Here is a 9,974-nt window from a genome sequence, read left to right as displayed (position 1 = left end):
CTGGGAGCCTCAAAGCCAAGCCTTGTAGATGCCAGGGACCTGGGAGACAGTGGGGCAAGAGAGACACCCGTGGGTTTGCAAGCCTTGGTCTTGAGCTGTCCGTGCCATCTGCCATGACTCAGGCTCATCAGTCTCTCTCCTTGATCTCCCTCCACTTCTTCACTCTGAATGGCCAAAGTCTCATTCAGCAGCCTCAACTCTATTCTCTAAGTATCTGGAAACTTGGAGTCTATTAACTACCGCTGGGTGCTCTATGATAAGGGAATAGAATAGAATATTAGCAAGTGTAGAGTAAAAGGCAATCATTTCTATTCCTTGACAAAGAGGTGCTTACTGGGGAGAAGTAGCAACATAATACGTATGTGGATTGAGTCTGCTCAGTTGTTGATGGAAAACTTAAAAACTCTTCTATCCTGGGCAATGTGGGAGACAGAGTGTAAGACAGATGATTTTTCCCATCAAACCTGCTTTCCTTCTTTACTTTCAAAGAGCAGGCTCACGAATGTACACCTATACGACGCTGGCTGCTGACATGAACATGACTCTACAGCTTCTTCACGTGTGGAGTGGAGTGCCCACCTGGATGAGTCAAATGGAGACTCAGCCTCCGGAGCATAATAAGGAAGCAAAGTGAAGGGGAGCGAGCCCTCCACACCCAGCAGGTTCCTCAGGGACAGACGAGCAAGCACGCTGTTTCCTGATATTACCATTTAGGCTATGATTTCTCCAGGTATAAGGAGACTGTATCAAAATATCAGATGCATGAAATAAATTCTGGTATAGTGCAGCTCGTTCCATTTGTCTGACTCAACTATAAACCAAGGCATGATGTCACAACCCTTGAACATTTATGTTGGGAAAATATGTATCGTATGTCCGCTTGAACTGTGGGTTCTTGGTTAATACACCATCATGAAGGCTGTTACCTTCAGGGAAATGCAAATATAATGGGGAGACAAAACTCACAGAAACAATACCTAATTATAACTATCATCAGACAGTACCTTATTAAGCATGTCAATGATGAATGACTGGGGGGTGGTGGTGAGTAGAACTACATTCTGTTTATAGCATCTATTAGAAATATGGTGTAGATCTAACGTCAACATATCCCTCCCTTTTGTGATGAGGGGAACATTATGAATAATACAGGGGATTTTGAATTAGTGTATATTTCAGGGCTGAATTGATGGGTGTATGTCTGATGGGTAGGAGCTGGAGAAGGTAAGGGATGAAATAGATCTTGAAAAATGGGTAGGATTTTCAAAATCAGACACAGACGTAGAGAACAAATGTATGGATACCAAGGGGGAAGGTGGGGGGAGGAATTGGGAGATTGGGATTGACACATATACACTATTGATACTATATATAAAACTAATGACAACATGCTGTATAGCATGGGGAACTCTACTTAATGCACTATGGTGACCTAAATGGAAAGGAAATCCAAAAAAAGAGGGGATATATGTATATGTATAGTTGATTCATTTTGCTGCACAGCAGGAACTAACATAACATTGTAAAGCGACCATACTCCAATAAAAATTAATTAAAAAAAATTCAATTTACTACAGCATCAAAAGAGTAAAATACTTAGGAGTAAACTTAATCCATGTACGAGTGCAAGACTTTTACACTGAAACTTATAAAACAATGATGAAACTAAAGAAGACACTAATAAGTAAAAAGATATCCTATGTTCATGGACTGGAAAACTTAATACTGTTAAGATGACAATGCTACCCAAATTAATATAGAGATTCAATGCAATCTCTATAAAAATCCCAACAGTATTTTTTGCAGAAATGGAAAAACCCATACTAAAATTCATTATCAAATTTCAAGGGACTCAGAATAGCTAAAATAATCTTGAAAAAGAACAAAGTTGGAGTACTCTCACTTCTTGATTTCAAAACGTATTACAAAGTGACACTGGTCAAAACAGTGTGGTAGTGGCATAAGGAAAGACACATAAACAAAGGGAATAGAACTGAGAACCTATAAATAAACTTTTACATCCATGGTCAGTTGGTGTTTGACAAAGGTGCCAAGGTCATTCAGTGAGAAGAGAACAGTCTCTTCAGTAAATAGTACTGGGAAAACTAGCTATCCTTTAAAATAATGAACTTGGACCACTGACCTTACACTATATACAAAAAAATAATTCAGAATGGATTAAAGACCTACATTTAAGAGCTAAAACTCTTACAAGAAAAAAACAGGGGAAAATCTGCAAGACCTTGGATTAGGCAATAGTTTCTTAAATATGACCCCAAAAGCACAGGCAACAAAGGAAAAAGATAAACTGGTCTTCATAAGAATTAAAACCTTCAGGGAAACAGGTTCCTTTCTTTTGGAGTGAGCTGACCTTGGCAGGGCACTATGGCCCCTAGGTACCCATGCCTGTGACCCTGCCTCTGCCTACACAGTCCAGACACAGGGGTGGGGATCTGGGCTCCCTGGGTGCTGAGAGTTGCATGGTGTGGGCAGCGCAGTTTGCAACCCGGTACCTGGCCGCGCGCATCCATGCCCTCTAGGCCTGTGTGGCCAGGTCCTACCCCTCCCCACCAAGGCAACTGCCTGGACAAGCAGGTCCTCACACTGTGCCTCTGATGGGGAGGCTGCAGAGGTCGTTCGAGCCAGAGCCCATATGGCCCTCCTGCCCATGTGGGATGCGGGGCCTCTCTCCAGACCTCTGCTTTTTCATCTGCTCTCTCTGCACTGGGCGCAAGAGGGACCTCTGATGTTTGACATCCTAAGCTGCCATCTCTGTTCTCGCCAGGTTGTTAGGCTGCAGTGGGTCCATCCAACTCCAAGGCTGACAAGACAGAAGTTAATCCTCTGGGATCCCTCTCAGGAAAGCTGGAGCGCCGGACACGTGAACGAACTCCTTCCCTCCCCTGGAGTTAGGGGTCTCTTTCTGGTTGTGTGGCACTCCTAAGGGTGCCTTAAGCCTGAGGTGGGAGGGTCTGCTTTCATGGCCACCTACAGTGCAGGGGCTTTTCACTTAGTTTCTGGATTTCTCACAAGGGAATCTGTCCATGAATATTTGCTGACCTGGTGAGTTTGGGGGGAAGGATGGTCTAGGGATTCCTACTCTGCCACCATCTTGCTGACATCACCTCTTGATCATTTGGTATTTATAAAATATTACTCACTCCCAAACTCTAGTATTCCAGCACGGTTTTGAAAAGCACACCTGTGAATACCCATCTGTATTGGTAACTTATACAAAATCTAATTGCATGTGAATTATCCATAAGTATAGTTCTCATTTTTTCCCTTTAGAATACATTTTTTTTCAAACTAGGGTAAATTAATTATTGGGTTTCTTTGGATTATGCAGAGAAATAAATAGAGTAAAAACCTTCACCTTCCTCACCCCTTCAAATTGAATACACTTATCTGATGCTTGACACGCCTGGTAGTATCGGGCATTCGTAATATGACTGTGTTAAGTGACACACTGTCATTGCCTCAGGAGTGGTCCAGGACTTCAAAAGCATGAAAGCCAAAAACTCTTAATAACCAGCAGATGGCATGATTCACTCAGTTGTCTATGTGTACGCAGCTGTACGAAGATTTTAAAAGCAAGACGTAGGGAAAAGCTATTTCTTTCAGATTGTAGAATTAGCTTTCAGTAGTCAGAAAACTAACAATCAATGTCCAAAGAGATATTCAATTAAACTTTAGTTTGTGCCAGCGTTGGTCTTGAGGCAGCATGAGGCAGGCATTTGGGGGAGCCGGGGTTGGTGGTATCTGGGAATATCTTCTTGCCCCAGAGGAAGAAAGGTTAGAAAAGACTAGAAAGGTATCAAGGCTCCAGCTCAGTGATGTGATCTTGAATCTTAGCTGGACTTTAGGCAGAACACACATATCCTTGCCCACTGTGGCTGAGGCAGTTGAGGACTGCAAAATTGGTGGGCGTGCCTTGAAGCACTGCGCTGAGATTTGTAACCATGATGAGAAGCGCATGATGGTGGGGATATGGGTCCAAATACACGGACTGGCTCAGAAGGTAGGCAATGGTGTGCCTGTGCGGGAAGGAAGCACCACTATCCCAACAGCCAGAAAGAGCTGGGGATGAGTCTGCTCTTCATGAACTGTACCATACACAACAGTCTCCATCCTTCAGCACTGGCTCAGTCATGCACCTTGACCCTGAAGCCAGAGCTTCTCTGATTGCCCTACTTGGCCCCTCTAGCCCCCTTCCAAGACAGGAGACCTGAAGCATTCTGGATTAGAGCCTAATACTTTCCAGGATCCCCTCCCTGGATCCTGTTCCCTGTAAGCAGATGCTCTGCAGAAAATGGACAGATTTCCTAAAATACGCTATGCTCTATTTTATGGCCCTCTTCCTGGAGTCTCTTGGCGCCCTTTCTTTTCACTGGAGTTAATCTGCTGCTATTGGGGACTTCCCTGGTGGTGCAGTGGTTAAGAATCTGCCTGCCAATGCAGGGGACACGGGTTCGATCCCTGGTCCGGGGATATCCCACATGCCACGGAGCAACTAAACCCGTGCACCACAACTACTGAGCCCGCAAGCTTCAACTACTGAAGCCTGCGCACTCTAGGGCCTGTGCTCCGCAACGAGAAGCCAGCGCAATGAGAAGCCCGCGCACCGCAACGAAGAGTAGCCTCCGCTCGCCGCAACTAGAGAAAGCCCGCGCGCAGCAACGAAGACCCAATGCAACCAAAAAAAATAAAAATCTGCTGCTACTGATGCTTGCCTGTACTGTCCGAACTTGCTCACCCCTTGGAAGCTACTTTGGATGACCTCCAAAGCCAGTTTTTTTAAATGCTTTTCAGAAAGGAAGAAAGTTTACTAAGCAATGGTTCACGTGATTTTCAGCTGCTGAAATATCTCAATGACAATAAATATCTGAAGCCATTAGATGACTAAAAATGTTAATAAATTTTAAACACCCATCTGTTTGATTCAACAACAGCGTCTTAGATATCCCTTGATACCATAATGGAACTTTATTCATAGTACCATTTTTTGCTTTTGCTTTTAGACCTCATCCTATTATTCATGTTATTACAACTTTCTGAGACTTGGGATCAGCACTCTCGTTCTGAGTCTTCCCTCTCATCTAAATTTAATTGCTAATCAAGTATGTTCTTTTTCCCTCTAAAATATATCACTAATGTGATCCAAACTTGCCATTACAAAGTGGTTCTCATCTAGATATTACAGCTACAGGTTTTAGAATTATCTAGTTATAAAACTACTCTCATATAAATATTGCTACTAGATATATTAGACTTATGCATATACTGCCTGAAATTGTAAAGGCAAAATTACACACCACAGAGTTTCTTTCAAAACTTGCCTTTCAAAAAAGGTTTTCTTACATTCTAGTAGAAAGAGACCTCTCTTAGGTATAATAGTAAATATTGTTAAGATCTGTAGGATAGGAAGGCAGAGCTGTCCCTGGAGACTAGGGACTCCCTGATGGCTGGCTTGGGTCCACGTTCCCCAGTAGCCTTGCCAAACCTTCCTTAGACGTTGAGGCAGTCTGGAGGGCTTCCTCCCCAGCTTTCCGTCCCTCTTCCCTCTCTGTCATGGTTCTCCCAGCCCTGTTCACCTCCTGCCTCACTCTCTCTCACAGGTGTTTCCTCTAATAGGGTCCACATTTCATTTAATTCCATTTTGGTGCCTGCTTCTCTGAGCACCCAGACTAACACACATGTAAGCAATAAAACAGTTTTCACGTCTGCGTGTCTACCTGGCTTAAATCCATACTATTGATACATTCAATCTCTCTCTCTCTCTCTCTTTCATAATGTTTGTAGTATCTTCTAATTATAAAAGCAACACATGTTCATTAGACAAAATACAACACAGCATTTATGGCTTGTATTCTTTTGTGCCTCATTTTTCTTCCTGATCCTGAGAACCCAATAACAGTGGAAAATTATTTGGGTCATAAAAATCTGTCCTCCCCTGGCATGCCTTGGGAGCCACATTCGAAAGTCCATCCTCACACGTTATTGACAAAATAAACTCGTCATTCATTCCCCAGCTGCCTGGAGTGTGGAGAATGTTGCCAGCAGAGGGCTCATAGATGAAGAGAGACATCTAGTTCCCAGCTAAAATTTATAAAAGTTACGAGAAGGAGAAGATAATTTTAGTAAGGAGCTGGAAAATCAGCACTTTGATACACCTATGGGCCAAGCATCCTGGAGGGTTACTGACAATAGGATCAAGAACTTTCCTTGCTGGGCATACTCCTTGGCCCAGCAATGCCACTTAAATGAACTTATCCCCCAGAACTAATTAAGGATGTACACAGATATTAGCTACCAAGCTGTTTATTCAGTTATTCAGTACATTCAGTTAAGAAACAACCTAAATCCCTAATTACATGAGGGTCTGTTGAGTAATGCTCACCACGGAATACCTCGTGGCCATTATAATAAATAAGCTGGCCTGGGCTTTATTGACATGAGAGCTACTTCATATAAAGGGCCGACTGACGGTTATGAAACAGTATGTATAATAGGCTTCTAATTTTTTTTTTTATCATTATATAAACGCATAGAGGGAGATGGTGGACTGCGAGAGGAGTGACCGTCAGGAAGAGGGGAATTTGGACACAGACACCCGGACGAGCGCCACGTGACCGCTGAGGCACAGATGGGCGTTACCCTGCCTGAAGCCGAGGAATGCCCGGCATTGCTAGCAACCAGCAGAAGCCAGGGGGAAAGTATTTGGTAACCAAACTGATGGAATTTGAAAGAACTGGGAGTTTTCTGAAGAAGGTGTCTTCATCAAGAGGACAGGGTGGTGGAATCGAAATACCGTGGGCTCGCCCCCCTCTCACGAGCCACTCGAATCGCAACTAACTGCCGAACAATCATTGATAGCAAAGATTGGAACCTACCAAAAATGATATGCTACATCCAAAGACACAAAGAAGAAACCCAACGAGATGGCAGGAGGGGCGCACTCGCGATATAATCAAATCCCATACCCCCAGGTGGGCGACCCACAAACTGGAGAACAATTATATCGCAGAAGCTCTCCCACAGGAGTGAGAGCTCTGAGCCCCATGCCAGGCTCCCCAGCCTGGGGGTCTGGCCTCGGGAGGAGGCGCCCCCAGAGCATTTGGCTTTGAAGGCCATTGGGGCTTGAGTGCAGGAGCCACGCAGGGCCGGGGGGAACAGAGACTCCTCCACTCGCGGAGGGCGCACACAAGGTTTCACGTGCACCGGGACCCAGGGCAAAGCAAAGCCTGGGCCAGACCTACCTGCGGGTCCTGGAGGGTCTCCGGGGGAGGCGGGGGTCGGCTGTGGCTCACTGTGGGAGCGAGGGCACTGGAGGCGCAGGTCCTGGGGGAATAGTCCTCCGCGTGAGCGCTCCTGGAGGCGGCCATTTTGGTTTGGGGTTTTTTTTTTTTTTTGGCCCTGCCGTGCTGCATGTGGGATCTTAGTTCCCTGACCAGGACCCGCACCCCCTGCGTTGGAAGAGCAGAGTCTGAATCACTGGACTACCAGGGAAGTCCCTGGAGGATACCATGGGGGCACCAAGAGCCGGCCCTGGCAGGTTCCAGGGCTAGGGCGCCTCAGGCCAAACAAGCAACAGGGCGGGAACGCAGCCCCACCCATCAGCGGACAGGCTGAGCCCACACCCACCTCTAGGCATGGCCCTGCCCACCAGAGGGCCAAGACCCACCGGTGGGCAGGCACCGCCCCACCCACCAGGAAGTCTGCGCAAGCCACTTAGACTAGCAGGCGGCAGACACCAGAAGCGAAGAAGCCACGATTCAGCAGCCTGCGGAATCGAGTCTGAAAACGCAGATCGGAACCTACCCTGGGACCAGCTGGTCCGTGAACCTTGGGCGACAAGAGGGGAGTGTACTTGCTGGGACACATAGGACGTCCCCGACAGAGGGCCACTTCTCCAAGGTCAAGAAACGTAACTAACCTTCCACATATATAAAAATATAAATAGAAATTTAGACAAAATGAGAGGAATATGTTCCAAAGGAACAAGATAAAACCCCAGAAGAACAACTAAGTGACGTGGAGATAGGCAATCTACCCGAGAAAGAGTTCAGAGTAACAATCGTAGAGATGATACAAGAGGGAAGAGATATGGGAACATATGTATATATATAACTGATTCATTTTGTTGTAAAGCAGAAACTAACACACCATTGTAAAGCAATTATACTCCAATAAAGATGTTAAAAAATAAAAAAAAAGATGATACAAGAACTCGGGAAAAGAATGGACGTACAGAGCGAGTATTTATATAAATGCAGAGGAAACACCTGGAAAATTATATACCAAAATACTAACAGTGATTATCTCTGCAGAGTGGTGAGTGGGATTAGGTAGGATTTTAATTCCATTATTTTTTTATTTTATGTATTTATTGAATGCTTTATAGAAAATACATATTTACTGTATCATTGAAAGACCAACAAAGTATTTTTAAAAATAAATGCCTCTAGTTGTCCTCAATTATGAAATTTGTTGATGAACATATTGCAAAATTGTTATTTTTTTCTGATTAAAGTAACCCAACTCTCGAATAATACCTATTTCGGAGATAGTACCACAGCCTTCCTCTCCATATATTTATATTTACCTCTCATATGTATCTAGGTGGAGAAAATATTTTAAGGGAGAAAAATAAATTCGTGGCTCTCACACAAAAGCCACTTCCACACTTGTTATATTACTCTCAGTGTGGGCTGCTGTTCATTTTCAACTTTTTTATAATAAATATCCAAACAGTGGCCTCGATCCTTTATCAATTAATCAAACTAATAAATGTGTCTAATTACATTTTTGTGTGATATGCAGTATATGATTTCAGTTAAATATTCAAAGGAAACAGTGTTTAAGTTTGTAAAGTCATCTCCAAACTCTTATTATGTCGTTTTGCACTTAAAAAAAAAGTTTTACAGAAGCGTTTTTTCTTCATTTCCACTGAGAGTTGTAACTCGCCTCCCCGCGCCCTCCTCCCCAGATTCCTACTATGCTAAGGAGGTAAGCTAGGGTACCAATGCCTTTTCATGGCCTTTCCTAGGTTTCTTTAATTTAGATGCTATGCCAAACACCTGTCTGGCTTTCCTTAAGGGCCAAAGCGGAGTATTTTATTGATACCCCTGTGTGGGTGGATCTATTGGATTCCTTCAATTCTGCTGCCCTGGGGTAGCGATGCAGGTGAAGTTACACTTTCAGGAGGAGATGGGTGCCCTTGCCAGCATCCTCATTAACGCTATTTCTCCATTTTCCCCTGGCTTACCCACACACCTCACTTCTGTGTCCTAATGGCTACAGAGATGAAATTAAAAAATCATGTGTGAATGCAACCTGTAACTTACCCCTTCTCTGAGAAGCAGGGACAATGGTACATCTAAAGGAGATTTTACTCTTAAGCTTTCAGATTGCTCCTCTACATTCTTGAATGCTGGATGAACAGGTGATTACAGTTGCGTTTTCCAAGTGCAGAGCTGGTGTGTGGCAAGGCTGCCATAGCAGGCTGGGGACCAGGCGCTTTGGACTCCGACCCTGCCACCTCAGACCCAAGGCACCCTTGGGAGCACCAGCAATCAGCAGAGAGACTGGGCATCAAGATACCTGGGACGTCCTGGGAAGAGATGAGCACCACACCCACGTGTGTGAGATGCTTGGGGTTGACTGATTGGTACCTAAATCATAAGAGGAGAAACAAACAGTTTCTGGTGCTACTTAAAGGGAACTGATAAACATTGTGCATATAAAATCAGAGCATCTCCACCATGGCATGGTAACTAGAAAACAAGGATCCAGACTTTGTCTGTCTGCCTTTCCCTTTTATTTATTTAACAATACTATTGTTTTCGTTTTTAGAGCTTCTAGCTAAAAACAGAGCAGAAAGGCTTCTTCGTAAAAACAAAAAACCAAACTCATTACAATTTTCCATATCCTACTTTTCTAGATTGTTCAAAAATCCCCTTTCATCACAAGAA

General features: G+C 44.2%; 1 protein-coding gene across 1 annotated transcript in view; it reads right to left on the bottom strand.

The window, feature by feature from the left end:
• Positions 1–7,614, bottom strand: part of PNPLA8 (patatin like domain 8, phospholipase A2) — a 134,468-nt gene extending 126,854 nt beyond the window's left edge. The window contains exon 1 of the mRNA XM_082846900.1: positions 7,260–7,614. The gene's annotated coding sequence lies outside the window, so the exon portion shown is untranslated. The remainder of the gene's footprint in view (positions 1–7,259) is intronic.
• Between the last annotated feature and the right edge of the window lie 2,360 nt (positions 7,615–9,974).

Source organism: Leucopleurus acutus, assembly GCF_964270905.1.
Source record: "Leucopleurus acutus genome assembly, chromosome: 9".
Lineage (NCBI taxonomy): Eukaryota > Metazoa > Chordata > Mammalia > Artiodactyla > Delphinidae > Leucopleurus > Leucopleurus acutus.
Note: the sequence above shows the minus strand (reverse complement) of the source record. Positions and strands in the feature narration are given on the sequence as shown.